This window comes from Leopardus geoffroyi, chromosome B1, assembly GCF_018350155.1.
Source record: "Leopardus geoffroyi isolate Oge1 chromosome B1, O.geoffroyi_Oge1_pat1.0, whole genome shotgun sequence".
NCBI classification, from domain to species: Eukaryota; Metazoa; Chordata; class Mammalia; order Carnivora; family Felidae; genus Leopardus; species Leopardus geoffroyi.
In genome coordinates, this window is record NC_059327.1 from 157608189 (window position 1) to 157629419 (window position 21231).

Sequence of the window (21231 nt, forward strand, 5' to 3'; positions counted from 1 at the left end):
ACAGTGAAACTGGGATAAATATGCATGTCTGCATACAAAGAAGGTATTCCCTTTTTGTGACACTATATTCTTTACTGATTATCTTAGTGTAATAAGAAGGTATAATTTTAGACTTCAGCAACCATGTACTCCCTTAAGTGAAATGGTTCCTATGTAGAAAAATGGGTGCATTTTTGTGGTCAGCTGAATATGAGCAAAGGGGAAAGTCTAGTATGTAGAAATTTTCTTTATGTAGACCAAGGCCAGTCCCAAATCTGTGTCACCACCCAAACTCACATGGAGTAAATAGCAGTATAACAAGAGACCAGAGAATATCTGGAACCATGTCATAAGTGGTTTTGATGGCCAATGATAATTTCTAAACACATGTAGGAAATGATTTAAGACATGGGTGTACAAATGATTTTCTCTTCCAAAATCTGAACACTCATGAGAGTAGGATTTCTGAATCTTGCTTGGGGATCCTTAGGACATAGGCAAACCATCTCCACTGAAAGTAAACTGTGGTAATTTTGATCCAAATATTGGAAACTTTGTTATTCCACCAAAAGAATAGGAAAAAGATTCTGCCACTAACCAGTGACAGAATTAAAATGAAAACCATAGAAGGGGAAAGGCAAAAGGAAAGGGCCCAGTGACTTGATAGAAGCAGTTTATCTCAATTAACCATTACATACATTTAAGACACATCCTTTAATCCTAAGATTATTTGAGATTAAAAATTTAATTAGTTTTTATCCTTAATAAGATAGTACTTAAACTTTTAATCCTAGGATCTCAAAGCCAATTAACAAATAAATCCCCAATTTTCCTATGAAAGAGTGTACACATATTTGCTTCCTCATTTACAGTTTGGACCACTGTGGTACAGAGAAATTCATCTTAAATCATATTCTGAAAAATTCTTTCAAAAACACACGTGGTCATTGTTTCTCATGTCAGATGTATATAAGTGCTTTATTGATTAAACTGTATTATTAAAACTCAAAACATACTATGCTTATGTATTTGATTTTTGGCCAATAGTACACTGAGTTTAACTGTTAGCACTGAAAATCATATAATATGGGATCTTTCTGGTTTTTTAACATCCTAAAACTTCTGTTCCTTCATATAAAGGTAGACCTTATAATAGTATCCTCTTCAAATAATTGCTTTGAATTGAAATTGAATTGAGATAATGAATGATAATCATGAATACACTATGATATTGAATTAGATAATATATTTAAAGGCTGAGAATCAAGCAAGAACATAGTAGGCAGTCACTAAGTATTACCTGCTATAGTATTAGTAATAAATATTAAAAGATATAACAGCTGAAAATGAAGATGAAATTTTAAATACAAGTGCTTATATATTTAAAAAGAAAGTATTTCTGTATATATGTATATATCTATATCTAGATTCATGTTGGTATGTCTATAGAGGAAGGTCAATATAAATATGCAAACAGGTATGGATACAGTTATACCCATTGTTAGACTTCTGCAAATGTAAACAATCTGCCAAGAATCTAAAATGAGTGAAATGGATTCCTTCCCAGTAGAAAATATCAAAACCAACCTAAGCACATTGCACATTTCTGCTGAACTCTGGGCAGCTGCATTAGACAAGGGAAGTACTAGATAAAAACGGAAGCATACTAATGTTAGAGGATCCCACCGTAATCGTGAGAGTTCAAGTTTACGTAGCTGTTTATTAAGAAATAAACCTTCTGGTTTATTTTAATAATAAAAAATAATAATAAATAAAAATAAAAGAAATTTTTATATTTATATCTATTTTTACTATATTTTATTTTTATGTTTATCATTTTGGATTAAGAATAAATAATAAAATTCATATTTAATTAATAAATAAACCCCACAACAAATAAATTCATCAACTATCTAAAACCTGGAACTACGTTAAGGCACAGAAAAAGTCTGAGAATTTATAATCACAACTTTTCATGGTCACATTTGCATTCTTAACCCATGTTTCCTGTGTAACTACAGAATAAATCTCAGGCTAAGGAACTGAATTTAAAGATGATTTGTGTCAGAGTCATCTTCTGGCTGCTTTCAGAAGTTACATAACTTTACTTCAAAATATGCTTCCAAGTATCGCTTCAGATAAAGTTCCAAGGAAAACAAGCTTAGAGTAAAAAAATCAGAGTAAACAGACTTGTGAAAGATTCAGATAATGGAGTTCTTTCACATAGAATAAATACCTTCCTTTAATACATGTAAAGAATGAAATTAAAATGATAAAGATGAGCAGGTAAAAAGTAAATGTGGAGAAGAAGCAAACTTATGGATATAAAAAAATATCATTGTAATCATTACAAACCCAGTGTGTAGATCAACCAGCTGATTAGACACAGTTGGAAGGGCAGATTAGTGAACCCCAACTGATATACCAGAAGTAATTATCTGATTGTTCTAAGGCCCTCATACTTCTAGGAAAATGTTGTTTATAGTCATGTTATCAGGTAAGTTACAGTGGGTTTTTCAAATCAACCAATGCCCATTTGTTTCAGTGATCAGGCATCTGAAATTTATCCAATGGCAGCCGCGTAGTTTAAGGGTCAGCACATCTACTAAGGACTCAATCCAGTGAGCACGCTTTTAAGCTGATGGCAACCTACCCCAATTTCTGAAACCAACATCTTCCCCCAAATGCTTTCTAAAACCTCAACACTTTGCTTTCTTCAATGAGATTTTGCTTATTCAGCATAAGTTTCTCTAATTTAAAGAAATAATAAATTCAGTTATCTGGTTTCAGATACTCAGTGGATGTTGCTATCTTCAACAACCAGAATGCAACCCAGACAGAAGCAAAAAGAAGGCAAATCAGATAAACTACCTGGAATATGGAGAATATATATATTACTAGAATTAGGGATCTGGAAGGAGCTGAGATAGAAGAGCAAAGTATCAATAATCAGAGATTAAAATGCATGGTTTTTCAGGACCCCAGTGTTGAGTTCCAAGAATTCTAATAAATACCAAGCAAGTAGCATTTTAAAAAGTTTCACACCTAAACGGATCTAGAAGAAATCCATCAGACCAAACAGACCAAAATAGAGTCAAACTGAGAGGAACAAAACAGAAAATAGTAATGGTACAGTACAGAGATGAATGGAATGATATCCTCAATATTCGAGGAGAAAATGATCTCAACATGTAATGTATGAAGCGTACATCATGTACTCATCATGTTTAAAGATAGATTTAGGGGTCCCTGGGTGGCTCAGTCGGTTAAGCATCCGACTTCAGCTCAGGTCATGATCTCACGGTCCATGGGTTCCAGCCCTGCGTCGGGCTCTGTGCTGACAGCTCAGAGCTTGGAGCCTGCGTAGGATTCTGTGTTTCCCTCTCCCTCTGCCCATCCCCTGCTCATGCTCTGACTCTGTCTTTCAATAATAAATAAACGTTAAGTTTTTGTTTTTTTTTTAAAGATAGGTTTATTTCTTGCAACATGTAGTTTCAAAATATATGAACAGTAATTGGTTAACAAAAATTTTGAATAAACTATTGTGGGAGACTTAAAAAATACTTTAGCTGATAGATTAAGCAGATGAAGTAAACACACAAAAGTCCAAGATAGAAGTAAAACACTGTCAATAAGCTTGATCTGATACACACAAAGAATGTAATACCAAACAAGTATGGAATCAACATTTTTCCCAAAGCATTTATTAAACATTTAGGAAAATTGGCCTTATCAGATATAGATTAAACATTTTAAGAAATTGCTAATATTCAGCAGACATCTGACTGCAAGTCAGTAAAGTTCATATTTTATTATAAAGGATACATAGGAAAAACCTATACATTTGAACATCCAAAAATTACAAGATAACTAGAGCAGTAGAAAATAAAAATTTTAAAAGACTGAAAGAACTACTTAACCTAAGATGCCCTATTTATGTTTACATATACAAGTCCATGTTTTCTTACTCCACCTACAGAACTTAAAAAAAAGTATTGAATTATTTTCTTTATTCATTTTCTCTGCACTTATGTTCAACTCTCATTTGAATTATTTCTTCAGTGTGCAGATATGTTTCATCCTTCAGTACATTTACCATGCTGTTTTTGCCTTTCAAATGTTTACTTAGTAAACATAGACAATAATACATTTGTTATTCAGAAATATTATGTTTTCAGCATTCTATGAATACCATTAAGTGCTACTTATCATCCAGTGTATCCAAAAATATAGAAAACCAATCATGTGCCTGTATTCAACAACAACAACAACAACAACACACACACACACACACACACACACACAAAATGTCAGCCATAATACTGCGCATATTAAAAAAAAATCAAACCATGATTATAGATGGTAAACAAAAATGTAAAGCTCCTATAGAGCAAAAAAGAGAAAATAAAAATGAAACTTAGGTCAGTGCTTCACTAATTGAAGTGCATCACTAATGTACTAAACACTGGAAGACATCTATAGCATATAAGATCAATTATCCATTGAACATATTCACAAATCATGTCCTTGTTTTGAAATATCATTTTCCCCCAAGAAAAGGTGATTCTATTCTCTCCAAAAGATCACTTTTGCTGATCATACAAGAGCAGTTTTATCTGATGTTCCAAAGCTAAGACAAATGTTAATTCTAAAAACTGGAAGCCAGGTTTCAAATAAGCAAAGATGCTTGGCATTTATGTTAAGTACAAATCATGGTCCTAGAATATTTTTTTCTCCCTTCCTCCCTTGCCAAATTCAGATTCATACGGAACATAAGATAATTTCTTAGAATGGGGAGCCTCAGTGGCTCAGTTGATTAGTGTCCAACTTTGACTCAGGTCATGATCTCCCAGTTCATGCATTTGAGCTCCATGTGGGGCTCTGTGCTGACAGCTCAGAGCCTGGAGTCTGCTTCAGATTCTGTGTCTCCCTTACTCTCTCTGCCCCTCCCCACTCACACTCTGTCTCTCTCAAAAATTTAAAAATAATTTCCTAGAAACCTCTGTATTTTAGAAGTACAGTGTACATTCAGCAGTTTTTGTGAACATACCACTTCTTAAGAGAAGAATCAATTATGTGTTTGACACTTCTAATGGATGATTCAGGTGATGTTTTATCAAAAACAATGACTCTAGAAATCTTTACATTAAGTTGTACAGATATGGTAAATTTCCTTTCTCTTCAGTCTTCCTTTTACAGAGTTTTATCTGAACAAAAACAACATGGGAACAGTAAAGAGGCATATAAAGTAGAAAAGCAATATTTGGAATTTTCTCTAATTCAGCAGTTTAGATAATACTGTTAAAAGTGTTTCATTGTTGTGCAAAGAGAAATAAAAATATAAGATTGTTTAAGATGCATATATATCTTTATAACTACTTTATACAATTTCATTTCCATGCAATAACAAATGAACATCTGAAAAGCATAAACTTCCCTTAGGGCTGAGATGTATTATGAAATACATTTCATTTAAAAAGTAGCTTCTCATCTACATTTCTGTGTTCCTTTTTGATAAACATTTACTGATTTAATTCTAGAAGAAGGAATCCATACTGCTTTATACATTAGTGATAATAAGTTTTACATAATGTCTAGAATGGTCACATATCGAACTAAGAAACCTAGGTTCAGTTTTCTCTTTCAGACAATATTCATCTAAACAAGTTTTGTAAGATGTGCATGGTTAGTGAAAGATCATGTTATTGTTAATGTGATTTTTTTCCTATATTCTTGGCCATCTGATGACAAACTATGTGTGAGTTACTGTGTGTGTGTGTGTGTGTGTGTGTGTGTGTGCACGTGTGATTATTGTAACAATGAGTTAGAAAAGGATGATAATTTTTAGTTCCATTAATACAATTAAGCAACAGTGAATCATGACATTCAAATAGTATTCATACATCTAGGTCAGCCTGGCTTATTTTGCCTAGTAACTCTCATAGAACATGCCCCATTCTATTTCTTTTGAATGTGTAAGTAGAAAGTGTGCTTTCAAATTATGACATGAACTGAAATATACAGTTATGAAAAAAAATCAGAATCACACATTTCTGACAGGATGAAATAAAAACTAAAATGGGATACCTGTAGAATCCCACTTTCAATTTAAAAACAGTAACACTTGGAAAAAGGAGAGGATCATCTTTCTTAACAGCTATTTATATACGCCCTCAGCCCCTCACCCCTTCCAATACCCCCACCCATCTACTTTAGATGTTTATAATTTGAATATAAATTAGCAATGTACATGTACATATTTGAATGTAAATTAGCAATGTACATAGCCAAAATTCTAAAAAAAAAAAAAAAAAGCTTATCCTAAGCAACAAAAATTTCTTAGTACACAAAAGTACTCATCCCATACAATCTAATGCTAATTAAAAAAAAACCATATCAATAGCAGGGTGTTCGGCTTGCTGTATTTCATAAGACAGTTGAGAGCTTGGAGTATTTCAGTAATTATACAAAAATGCACTGAGCATCTACCAGAAGGTAGGCAACATGCAATGCAGATTCTTTCACACTTACAATAAGTAAAATGAAAACATAGTTTTCGTCTTTAAAGAAAGTACATCACGGACAGGATACAGGGAAAAATAAGCAGGCTGATGTGGGATCTTGACTCCATTAATTAATTCTGTTATTACCTCACTGAATCAATATTACATTTAACTATCAAATCCACTGACGACTCCTGTGGAGAAGTAAAGTTGAACCAGAGAGTTACCAAATGTGGAAAAGGAGTGCTATGCACAAATGAGTTATAACCATATTAAATGCAATCACTAATGGAGAAGTGCAAACGAAACAGATGGGTGAGGAGGAATAGCGAAGTGTGTTGAAAAGCTCATGTAGACAATGACAGCAATTGGAAGTAGATCATGAAGAATGCATATCATCTTGTTACGTAGAAGCTGGATATGGGCGGTGGAAAGAACACCAGGAGGCAAAGCCCCAAGTCCTTGTAGGGGAATGGTACAGACCTTTTACGAGAATGTTGAGCTGGAGGCAAGGACAGCAATAAAACAAAACAATACACACAGAACAAAAAAAAAAAAAAAAAAAAAACTACACATAAGTCAGGGAGCTTAACATTCTGACCGGAAGACTTTGGCCTTGACAGACCAAAGAGCCACAGGTGCAGAACCTGCAAGGACAGAGACCTCCATTCACACAACACAGACACTCCCTCATTCCTGACAAAAGGAACAACTTGTGGAAAATACAAGAAAGAAGTTGTGAGGAAAATAAGTTAGTTAATACTGGGTGTATAATGTGGCTGTGTTAAAGCAACTTAAGTCTGTGGTACTGTAGGAATAGAGGTACACAAAACTAAGCTATTAATTTCTAAGTCTTAAATTTGTCAAAGGGAAATATAGGAGAAATAGATTTGTGATCGTGTTCTTGGACCAAACCAGGTCTTTGTTGTAATTCAGAAAAAAATATATTGGATCAGAATCAGGGGCTAAACTACAGGGAAACAGGATTTTTAGAAAATCATTTCCTTTAAAGGAAGGGCATAGATTTAGAGGTTTCCGGAAATGTGATATAAAACTGAATATGAACGCAATAGCTTATGATAGCTCCTCAAATTTGGTAGAACTGTTCCTACTCAGACATTGTAACCAGCACCTACATACACTTAGTTTTAATATTAAGGTGTCAAGAAGGGCACCTGAATGGCTCAGTCAGTTCAGCATCTGACTTTGGCTCAGGTCATGATCTCATGGTTCATGAGTTCAAGCCCTGCTTTGGGCTCTGTGCTGTCAGCTGGGAGCCTGAAGCCTGCTTTGGATTCTGGATCTTCCTCTCTGTCTGCCCCTCCCCCGCTCATGCTCTGTTTCTCAAAAACAAACACACACACACACACACACACACACACACACACACACACACAAAATAGTGGCCTACCTGCTTTAAAAAAATATTAAGGGGTCAAGAAAAAGACCAGTCATACTGTACTCCATCTGTTCCTGTTCTATGTACACACCCTGCCTTCCATGAAGTTTAATGTGTCCTCATAAAAATAAGTGGAGGATGCATGACTTCTAAGTGGTGTTTTCCTGCCAACCTGTAAGCAACTTGAAAATTTGCATGGAAAGAGTCAAAAATCAATGGAAAAAAATTAAAACCAATATTTGTTATTATAAAGTGTTGGGTTCAATAGAAAAAGGACTCTGAAGGGAAGACAAGAAAGGCTGATCGTATCTTCATTAATGGCAGATAGAACCTATGCATTTATATGGTCTCCATGTTTACATTGTATTATCAGGAATAAACTTGAAAGAATTTTTAAAAAGGAAAACAATGATTGGGGAATTAGTTAATATTCTAGGAGACAGTCATAAAAATGGAAAGAAATTTTTGCTACTAAGGAAAGTAGAAGTTGCTAACTATATGTGCATAGGTGTATTTATCAGAGAAAAAGATCCTAGGTTTTGCATTTGCTGTTGAGAGACACCGCTGGTAAATTAGGAATAGTCATGGCTACTTGTTGTCTTACAAAAATAACCACAATGATTTTCAGCCGGTTCCCATTAAGGGATGGAATCTATTTTCCTACCCCTTGGATCTGGGCTAGTCTTGGAAATTACATTGTTTTAAGCTAGGCTTCGATAGATCTTGCAACCCATATGCCTTCCCTTGGAACTCTGCAACCAGAATGTAGAGAATATTGAGAGACAAGTAACAAAGTCACCTCTGTTACCTTGGCTTACTAACCTAGAGTTAAGTGACTGAGGCTGTATGGATGATCCCAACAGATGTGCTGAGTTCCCTCAGATCAAGTAAACTATGAAAACCCAACCTAAGAGTGAGCTAAATACAAAGTTTTAAGCCACTAAATTTTGAGGTGATTTGTTATATGGCAAAACCTAATGGAAACATACCAACATAAACACCTTCCTATATTTTGAAAATATTTTTGTACCTTTAAGTCTGTCTTCTCATTTCTGGAATTCCACAAGATACAATTAATCCTTATTTCATGGATTTTTTTTTCAGGTATATGATGCAAGCTAGCTAGTGTACACTTAAGTTTCTTCTGATAGAGATAGTGTGAGTTTAATGAAAGGCATACCTCTAATATAATCCAACAGTGAAAAAAATGACAGTATGAGGAACTCAATTATTTGCACTGAAGTTTTTCTTGGATACTCTAGCATTGAATCCTGAAATAGAAGACAGGATACATTAACCTGGGTCTAATATGGAAATGCTTACAGATCAGGAAGGTAATAGAAACAGAGATGCTTCATCAGAAACTGATAGTAGTGAACCAAAGAGAGAGTTACCAATCAGGACAAGGACACTAGTGCAAATGGAAGCCTAGAATACCTAGGTTTTCTAATGCTTTGAGACAAGACAAATCTTATTGTTATGTAAAAATCAGCTAATTTTAAATGTTAGCAATTAATCCAGTTTAAAATTGTTTGGGGAGTTCCAATAATAGAATTTTGCACAGCTGAACTAAATATTTAAATATTAAGTGCATATGTATGTGCATATTAAAACAATATAGTCTGCTTTGCGATTATATAATGCTTTGGATTCTATAAAATATAAAATGAAGAGGGCTCTTTGGTAAGCATGTTCTAAAATGGAATGCATTAGGCATTATGAGTCTAGTAGATCATGCATTTAACTGCTTTTGTTTATTAGTAATGTTTCATTAATTTTTTGTTTCCTTTAGGAGAGAGAAAAACAACAGAAGTATATAAAATAATAAAGCCTAGAGAAAAGGCTGCTTGTTGTTTGTGTTTCTAATTTGCCAAGATAAGCAAGTAGAGGGCCACTCGACAACTAATACGTGTTTAATGTGGCTAGCCTAGAAATTTTATACATTAGATCTATTTTCAACTTTTTATGTATCTCAGATGATCAAATGGTACCCATTCAAAATATACATATAAATCACATCTTGATAGCTAAGGAAAAGGATTAGTAATTTTAAGAAGCAGCAGCAGTAAGAAGATGACCAAAAAAAAAATTTCCAAGAATGTCACTGGATATCGGAAAGAGGGCATGCACAGAAAAGTCCCATGCCTCATGAGTGCATGTAACCTAACCACAGATTCTACTTCTGAGTTTCCTTTCCTTTTCATGTGTGCAAATGGCAATAGGATTTACAGTGATATTTTACTGTGTTCATAACTGATCTCTTTGCAATCTGTGACATAGCAGGAGATTTGATTATTAGTAACGCTCAGGTTATTAATATTGGGGCATTGAAGGTGGAAATGGGGAAAAAGGTGCACAAAAATCAGGGGATTTAGGGGAACCCTCTTAAGAGAGGCAGCCATGAGGCAGATGAATATTTGTCATATTTATAAGTATATTTACCTACCACAAACGATTCAAAAGGAGTGATTAGCTTATCAGATTACCTGGTAACTTGGCATAATATATAAACTTCTCTTTCAATTATAAATCCCAAACTAATACCTCAGAGAACAACTAGACAATGGATAGAGTTATAAAACATATTTGGATTTTGGGAAAATACTAGCAAAATATCCCTAAATATATTCACAAGTAAAATCGTTTTTCCTTAAAAACAACCTAAGTAATAAAGAGCAAAATCAAATTAATAAAAAAATAAAAATAAAAAACAGATCCAGGTTTAACTTTTAAGGGTGAAAGCTAACCGATTCTGTGCTACATTTTAGATGTTAAAGGTAGGAAAAATTTCAGCTAGCTGAGGTCGAGGTTTGCCTGGATAGGAGGTAAGAAACCTCTATTAATTTTATCTTTCTCAAAAATCAATAATTGGAGTTTCAATCTTCTTTAAGGGAATCTGAATTCTTTTTCTTTCTGTCTTAAAAGATAAACTTCCCTTGGTCTCTGTCATATGATTTACAGGTTGTTGGCCTGAGACATTGGGGCAGCAAGTCAATAATCTCTTTTGAAAATCCTGCTGAGACTGGGGATCATCTAATACAAGGCATTCATTCAGAATCAATTCACTATTTAGGGGCAATGTTCCTTTCCCTTGCCAGAGCCACCACCTGGGATAATTTCCCTAGAGCTTCTGATAGTTTGTCATCAGCACTCACTAGAGGATAAGGAATAAAAGACTTTAAGCCTATGAGGAATGGTTGGTATGTGATGTTTCAATTCTCTTGTTTCAGCATAAAGAAGCAAGAAGCATGTACCTGCGCTGGTGAGAGGGAGGCTAAGAAGAAATGGGGTGAATCTCAAATGAATAACAAATCATGCTCTATCAGCACACTCTCATCTTTATAATCAAGGGCTTCGTTTTTAAGTTTGCCAATGTTCGTATTCTTACACTTAACCAGTTTAGCACTCCCATCTAAATACAGACCAGAACTGAGAAGTAACAAGCAAGCAAACTAACCTATCAAAGAAAAAAATTAGAGGTCTCTACGTTTTTGTAGGTCTTGGGTTCATTTATAATTTACAGAAGTCTTTCCTCTAATTTTTTTTAACATTATTTTAGACCTAGTTATAAGAAAATTGGTTTTCTGGTTACTCTTTTTGTAAGAGTATAAAGGGAACATATTAGATAGGGTATTGCTGTTGCCCTGATCACTGCAATAGCTCTTGGAAATTATGGTGTCACATAGCTCAAAATAATTGCTGATGCTTGTGAGAATGACAGTGAATCAGAAAGAAAAAAACAAAAAACAAAAACAAAACCCTATTTTAAAATGTTTTTATCAACATGGTGTGAAAAAAGAAAATATGCTTAAATATATAACCTCATTTTATATGGAAAGTTCAAAAATGAATTTGGGGACAAAATTAAATACAGTCAAGTATAAGTTTCGTAGTCTAAATGGCACCTTATACAACTGCAAAATATTGTTTGAACATCTAAACATTAAGCATGGACTTTTCTTTCATTGACTTTAAAAATAACCTCATGAACGCTCAAAATCCATCTATTGTGGGAATAAATGAGATATTTGATGGCACTATTCAAAGTATACAACAATATAAATACTTCAACAAGAAATCATCCCTATGCATAGAATATTTTGTTCAACCTGTAACATTTTTATTTCAGTTTTTTATGTTTTATTTTTGAGAGAGAGAAAGAACACGATCATAGAGGGGAAGAGAGAGGGGGAGAACAGAGGATACAAAGTGGGCTCTGTGCTGACCACAGAGAGCCCAATGCAGGGCTCCAACTCATGAACCGTGAGATCATGACTTGAGCTGAAGTTGGACGCTCAACTGACTAAGCCACCCAGGCACCCCAACTTACAACATGTTTTAGATTGCAGTTGATTTTAATAATCATGCCTAAGAAAGTTTACGATTAAATATTCTGAAGAAAGAATATGTATCAAATAGACCAGGAATCTCATAGTGACTGTGAAGGTAACATTTAAAAAAATTTACATATATCATAAAATAGGTTTTTGGTCAATTCAATTATCTTTCACATATAAGAGACCAATAAATATCCTGTAACACCTAAATTAAGGGCCTTGACATTCGATCACCCAAACCAACTTCACACTGGAAGGTATTATTTTGTATTACAAAAGAGTGGGAAGGATTCCTGATTTCAGATTCCTTAAGTATGTGAATTAAAATCCTAATTTTCCATGTACTAAGCTCAGTGGTTGCCAAACATTAAGATGCATTAGTATCACCCACAGAATTTTCTGATAATTCATATTCTTGAGTCTGTGAAAGAACTTCAATCTGAAAAGAAAACCACAGATATGAAATGGAAAATCTCACACGTGCTTGCTCAGAAGAATGGAACTTAAGGACTGAGAGACTAATTTCCCATAAATGTCTGATCTGCAGAAAATTGATTTTTTTAATGTTTATTTTTGAGAGAGAAAGGGAGGGAGGGAGAGAGAGAGAGAACAAGCGGGGGGGGGGGGGGGGAGGAGGAGGGAGGGAGGGAGGGAGAGAGAATATCCAAAGCAGGCTCCAGGCTCTGAGCTGTCAGCACAGAGCCTGACATGGGGCTCAAAACCCACAAACCATGAGATTGTGACCTGAGCTGAAGTCAGACACTTAACTGATAGAGCCACCCAGGCACCCCAGGAAAACACATTCTTAATCTTCTGAAAAATGAGCAACTGTCAAGAATCTCTTCCATCCTCAAGCCAATGAGCTTACTATGTGAACGCTCACTGAGCTTTCCCCTCCCTCTTCACACTCCTCTTTCCCATAAATATTGCTCCCCCTACACCCTTGCTGGACTCACTGGTAGTTTGCTATGGCTTGTGGTTCTGAATTGTAATGCCTCTGCTATTCCCAAATAAACTCAATTTCAATTTCTGGTAATTTGAGTTGCCTCAGTTTACATCCTTTATGTAGGTTTACGCGTCCTACAACCCCAGAAAGTCCTAGAGAGCAGGTCAGGAATGGGTTCTTATAAATCAGCATTTTAAACTATATTCACAGGAATTCTTGAAGCAGAAGTCAATAGTTAATGAAAAGATGTCCTAGCTGTGTCACCTTGATGGAGTTAAATAATCACACAGGGCATACTTTTTATCATTTATAAAATGCAAATAAAACTTAAGCCTATCTCAAGGATTATTAAGTAACACATGAAATGGATATAGAACAGTGCCTAGCATGAATAAAGAACTCCATCGATGTTACCTATTTTGGTTCTGACCACAGTAACTATTTGACATGTGGTGGTAAAAGTAATACATGGCATCCCCTCCTTTCTTTTTAGAGATTATACATTTATGTGAAGGGGCTTAAGGCTAAGTTATATACCTATGGCAGAACTAGGTTTTTGTTTGGGCAAAGAGACAAAGGAAACATTATAAAACAAACAAACAAAAAAGTTTGGGGGGGAAGGGGACAGTTTGTTAACTTGATTGTAGAAGTTCTTAATAGCTTAATGATTCAATTAGAGGTATGGGAGAAATAGGTATATAAACTCATACAGAAAAATCATTGATAAATGTGTGATCTACCATAATTTCTCATTTTTTGGCTAATACCTTTGATATCCTTATTTTCTTTATTTTTAATATTTATTTTGTGTGAGAGAGCACATGAGTGTGTGTGCATAAGCAGGGGAGGGGCAGAGAGAGAAAGAGAGAATCCCAAACAGGCTCCACATTGTCAGTGCAGAGCACTACGTGGGGTCAATCTCACAAACCATGAGATCACGACCTGAGCTGAAATCAAGAGTCAGACACAACTAACAGAGCCACTCAGGCACCCCCAATTTCCTTATTTTCATTCACTTTCAACCCCACCTGCAAAAATTCAATAGGAGATTAATCCGAATTTTTTTGCCATCTAAAGCTCTATATAAGCACTTGTGGGGAAAAGTCACCTAATTATTAATACTGGCACTGCTGTTAACAGTAACTATTCAGGCATATTATTCATGTTGACCAATCATAGCCATTATCATTAGTCACACTGACTCCCCCAAAATGTAAATAAGCTTGATGGTAAAAGATGATTTATTTAAAGGATTCAAATCAGAAAGAGTTAAAAGAATCTGAGATGCTCTAACAACTTTGTGGATTTTTTCTCTGGATGTTTTTTCATTCATTTATGTGGGAAGTATGGTCACTGACAGATATGGGGCCAATATTTAACCAGAAGCAAAAATGAATTTCTGAGAAATATCTCTGAGAAGAAATCTGATTGTTTCAACTTATCATATAGCTATCCACATAGTGGATCAACAACTATTATAATAATAAATGAAGGCTATGCCCTCTCTAAAACTGTATTATATTCACCTATTTGTTTTTCTACATCAAATACACTATAAACTCTACCAGGAAAAGTCTCATTTACCATTACTTCTCCCATGCTTACCATGGTGTCTAACAAATACTAAGTGTCCAATGTACCGTATTACATAATGAAAGTAAGAATTCAAATATTTTACAGTTATGATTCTAATAAATTCCTATTTCTGATACATTTGTATTATTTCATGAAAGTCAACAATCTGAAAGCTGACTAGTTGTGTTTTTAGTTCTTGTATTAGGTCCTCCCTAAAAATGACTTAACCATTTCTTTAAATGCCTAGATTACAGTAGACTTACATCTGTAACTTCATCATTGACTTAAACTCTTCTCAGAACTAAGCATATGTATTGTTATCATAAAGAGCCACCTGTGGATCTGATGGAGATTTGTTAAGTAAAAGGTTATATGCACATGGAAAAAAAGGACTTAAGTATAAAGCCAAAGTGGGAGCTAAACATTCTTTGACCTATGTTTTTTAATGTTTTCCAAAGCCAGATGAGATCAAGATGTTCCATTTGACATTTGTCTTCCATTTTCTGTTAGGATTTCTTTACAAGAATCTTAGTGAAAAGTAGCACATAGGAGAAAAATTCAAGTATGTAATAAGAAAGTGTCCTTTGCCAGCTGAAATATGAACCGTCTTTGATTTCTCATCGTGAAGCATAATGTGGGGTTTGAGACCAGTCCTCTAATGACTTAAGAATGAACAAATTATAATGTAAAGAGTCTTAGTTTCTAAATGAAAAATATGAATTATGAATTCAAGCAAGAAAAAAACAAAGCAATTTTTTGTACTAAGGAAAATAAACTAAGAAATTTTATTGAGAGTTCAACACTACCAATGATTAAGTTATATTCATACCTTCAAAACAAAAACCATATCCACTGAATGTACACAGAGACATGCATTATCCTAAATATACATTTGTGTAATATAAATGTGTGTTCATGTAATATAAACATGCATTTGTATGATACCTATATGCAATTGTTTAATATATGTGAGAATTCATATTTATAAGGTAAATATAAATCATTTAAAATATTAAATGTTTAAAATATTATAAATCATTAGCATATTTAAAAAATAAAAGTTACACCTGTATGCACCTGAGTTATATTGATGCTGATCCTACTCTTAAACTTAGCCATTAAATTATTTAACATTCTTACCAAAGACTGAAAGTGAAAATTTGTAAATGTCATATTAAGAAACATTATTATTATTACTACAGCCAAGTGTAAATTGTAATTTTCTTTCTACTGTAGTGTAGGGCACTAATCCATAATTATAGGCTTCACTGTGGCATAATTGTCAGTGCTGATTGAGTGGCCGTTGAAATAACTGATCTATGATAACTCTGGATGGTCATGAATCAACCGTCTTAGTCATTTAACAGCCAAAATGTTTCAGCTTTGACACACAGGAGTGGGTTCTTATTGAGACTTTAGTAAAACCACCGTAAATATACTTTACAGCATCCTACTTCTCCCTAGACTCAATTTAGTTCGTTCAAAGTAGGTCTATCCCCGATAGCCCAGGAAAAGTCATTGGTCTTCTGACAATTTTTGTGGGTTTGTAGAGTTTGATTAATCCTTCCACTTTGATATTCCAGAGTTAGCAATGAGTTTGATCTCTCCTAATCAATGATCTATGGCAGCCACAAAGGTGAGCAATCACATCTCCAGTGAGGGAGCCAAAGGGAGTTTAACCTGTCATTCAGTGACTGTCTAATCAAAGATACATTTTAGTCAATCTTATAAGACTGAGTTTTATTTGAGATGCTATGGAAATTCCATAGATTGTACAATTTTTCAATTCTGAATAAGGTGGTATGTTTTCATTTAAAAAGTAAAGAGTTTGAATAATGCTATCCTTGTATATAAATGTGTATGTGCACGAATATACACATACATAAAATTATAAAATAGTTTTAATAACACTATGCTTATATGTATATACAAATGTACATAAAACTAGATTTTTAAAAAAATTTTAATGTTTATTTATTTTTGACAGAGAGAGAGGCAGAGAATGAGCAGGGGAGGGGCAGAGAGAGAGGGAGACACAGAATCTGAAGCAGGCTCCAGGCTCTGAGTTGTCAGCACAGAGCCTGATGTGGGGTTCCAACTCACAGACCGCGAGATCATGACCTGAGCCAAAGTCGGACACTCAACCGACTGAACCACCCAGGCGCCCTAAAACTAGATGTTAGAAAAGTATGTGTATACAAATAAAAATGTAGATAGTATAAATATAATTTATATGGAACTATAATGTCGGGCTTTAAAAACTTGATTTGGTTATGTTAAAAGCGATGTGGGAAGATCATGAGAATCCATAAAATACCCAGTTTATTTTCTTTCATATGCTGCTTTTTCTAAGCCACAGTTCTCTAAGTCATTTGCATTGTTTTTTGGTGGGTGTCTGTTTGGAAGGAGAAAAGTGGTCAGAATCAGGAGAAATGTAAGAGATAACAAGCAATAGGAACACGTATTGGATCCAACATGAGATGAGGGGAAAGAGGTCATGGAATCTCCTAAGTTAGTTCTGACACATTGTATAGATGGTGGAGTCTTCTGGTAGGACAGTGAACATAAGAAAATTAGGTTTAAAAGGTAAATCATGAGCTCATTGATGGATAGGTTTTGTTGCCATTGAGACACTGAAATGAAAATGTTGAATAAACAAGTATAGGTTAACTTTCTCAAGTCCATGTGCTACATCTTTTACATTTGGATCTTAGCAAAATTTACTATAAATTTTGGCTTATCTAAAAAGGCAGAAATTATTCATGTCACAAGACCATGGAAAAGAGTAACAACTAGTTTTAAAACTGCCCTTCCATCAACTACATTGTCTTACGACATTCAACACTGCCTTGCATCATAATTCTCTAGATAAAATCTCTAGAACTATGGTAAAACAAAAACCTAGTCCAAAGTTAGTATACATGATGAGAAACTTAATATTACTCTCAACAGTAATCTATTTAGTTGACAAATTTAGTTAAGAAAAACCTCTGAGAGGGGCGCCTGGGTGGCGCAGTCGGTTGAGCGTCCGACTTCAGCCAGGTCACGATCTCGCGGTCCTTGAGTTTGAGCCCCGCGTCAGGCTCTGGGCTGATGGCTCAGAGCCTGGAGCCTGTTTCCGATTCTGTGTCTCCCTCTCTCTCTGCCCCTCCCCCGTTCATGCTCTGTCTCTCTCTGTTCCCAAAAAAATAAATAAACGTTGAAAAAAAAATGTTTAAAAAAAAAGAAAAACCTCTGAGAACCTCCACTTTCTCAAAGTCGCAAATCTGTAAAGCTTTACAGGAAAGCTTTATATATTATATATTATATATTATATATTATATATTATATATTATATATTATATATTATATATTATATATTATAAATAAAAATATATGATATACAATATATAGATAAAATATATAATATATATAAGTATATATAATATATATTATATATAAATAAAATAAACAGAAAACGTAGGACTTCTAAGTTTATATAAATATATATATTTATATATATATATAAATTATATATATTATAAAGCTTTATATATATATATAAAGCTTATATATATATAAAGCTTTATATATATATAAATATATATATAAATAAATATATATATATATTTATATATATATAAAGTTTATATAAATATATATATATTTATATATATAAATTTATATATATTATAAAGCTTTATATATATAATATATATATAAATATATAATATATATGTATATATATTATAAATATATATAAAGCTTTATATATATATATATATATATATATTTATATAAACTTAGAAGTCCTACGTTTTCTGTTCCCCTCCATATTTCTACTCCTTCCTACAACTAAACTAAAAATGTACTGCTTCCTGCAACCCTAAAAAGCTTACAAAAAATAATGTGCTATACAGGATCTCCCAGAGAGACAATTTTTTTTCCTAAACCTGAAAGCATTTATTTAGATATTTTAACAAATCCCAGCACTTTCAAAAGTTTTAGAAAAGCCTCAAATGTTACATATCATATGGCCTATGAAACATTATTTTAGAAAGGTTTGGCTAAGTGCTAGTTAAGTGCTCTGCCGATTTCCTTTACTTTTCCTGAGGGTTTTTCTTCAAAGTAACGTCACCTGAATATCATAATACGTTTAATGTTTAGTACTTTTTTCCTACCAGTTCAGAAATATTCTTATTGGATTTGGAAAGGAAAGGTAGATCAAAAGCAAATGCTATCGGATTGTAACATGAATCAAATTCTAAGCTTACGCTGATAAACTGTTAGTAACTTTCTAAAAATACTAGTGAATTGACTAAACTGAAAATAATTTAAGTGAGATTATAAAGCCTTACAATCATTATGGGAAGAAAATTGAAACAATACTATTTCTGTTGAGTTTTTACAACAGGAATATTATTTAAAACCATTTTGATTTTTTTTAATGTTTATTTTTGAGAGACAGAATGTGAGTGGGGGAGGTGCAGAGAGAGAGGGAGACACAGAATTCAGAGCAGGCTCCAGGCACCGAGCTGTCAGCACAGAGTCCAACGTGGGGCTCAAACCCACGAACTGTGAGATCATGACCTGAGCTGAAGTTGGATGCTAAACCGAAAGAGCCAACCAGGCTTTAAAGCCATTTTAAATGCATTCCCCAAATCTGTATTTCATTATACCTAATTTAAAAATGTTTTTTTTCAACGTTTATTTATTTTTGGGACAGAGAGAGACAGAGCATGAACGGGGGAGGGGCAGAGAGGGAGACACAGAATCGGAAACAGGCTCCAGGCTCTGAGCCATCAGCCCAGAGCCTGACGTGGGGCTCGAACTCACGGACCTTGAGATCATGACCTGGCTGAAGTCGGACGCTTAACCGACTGCGCCACCCAGGCGCCCCTTAATACCTAATTTTAAAAACATACCCTCCCTTTTTATGTAGAATAGCATTGCAAAATATATTTAGTATTACTAATCCATTACCCGTAGGCATTTATAGAAAACCTATTATGAGATAGGCATTCTGTTAATTACAGTGATATGACATTAAGCAAGATGTGTACTGCCCCTGGGTTCACAGAGCTTTTTTTTCTACAAAAGGCAGACCATTAGAGTGAAAAAAAATAAAATAAATGTCGTTAAACTACAAGTGAGGAAGTACAAAGTGCTATGGGAGTTCACAAAATGAGCATCTAGTACAGTCTGGGGGGATTAGGGGTGCCTAGGAATAATTATAACTCCCCAGTATTTGTAGATAGTAATCCAGTTTTATATCATTCATGTAAGTTGCTTCTTTTAGTTTCAGTTGCTGTTCCTCCCCACTGTTCTAGTTCACTGATTACTGAATCATGACTCAGATAACTAGAACTTACCTCTACAGTACATGGTGGGCAGACATCTAATTGCTACTCCGTGTATTTCCTCAACCTGAGGAGGTCCTCTGGATTTTGAAGGTGTCTTATCCATCACTGTAGTGAGCCAAAAGTACAAGGAAGTCTGCATCCTGGAAGAGTAGCTCTCAACCACAAACAAACAGTGGTCTTTATACCCTCCTGACCTCCCCGCTCAGGTGAGATGATTCTGAGTCAGCTGTTCTATGTTGGATGCCAGAGTTGAGTTCATCAGATTAAGCTTCTTTTATCTATGTAGCCACTTGCTTGACTGTTAACACTTTATTATCTGTCTTTTCCTTCCAGTTTTATTCCCACATGGCCCTACATGTATTTCCTGGTACGCTCCCAAATAAACTCTGCATTGCAATACTTTTTGGTCTCAATGTATGTTTTTTTTGTAAACTAAAAATAAAATAAACTTTAAACCAGAGGTTGTAAGATTTCACCAATTTTAACATTTCCCGTTATGATCTTCGGTTTTATGAAATGGTTACTTTGTCTACCTCTTCTCATATAGTATTCTTTGTATTATCAGTTTTGATGTTTAAACATTGCCCCTGACCACTTTGTACATACTGAGTGTGCATGTCATTTAACAATGAAACAGTGGTATGCATTTTCTAGGAAGGAGGACTTACATGACTTGATTAATTTTTCTATTTCAAAAACAGTAAATATATATAGTAAAAAGGCATATATAAATATGAGAGGGGTTTTTTTTATTCTAAGGGAAATGAAGAACTAAACTGATAGGTCAGTAAAGTTTTGCTCACTACTCAATCCCCAGCACCTGAGTCTGATACTAAATAAAAATGAATAAATATTTTGTAAATGAATGTCCTAAGGTCAAAGATTAAATAGTCATTGAGACTGTCTCTCAAGATAAGATAGCATTGTAGGATTTGAGATTATGCTATTGGCTGTTTTGTTTCTTTAAGAAAATGTTTCGTTTATCACTGTTAATGAAAATATAACTTGAGAAACATTTAGTGTTTCAAACAGGTAAAGAACCTACTTGAATACAACACAGGGATCTCATGTTAAATGATTATCAGATTAAAGGGGATTGTGATTTATATCACCTGTAAAACACCATGAGCTCAAAGAGAAGAGATACATG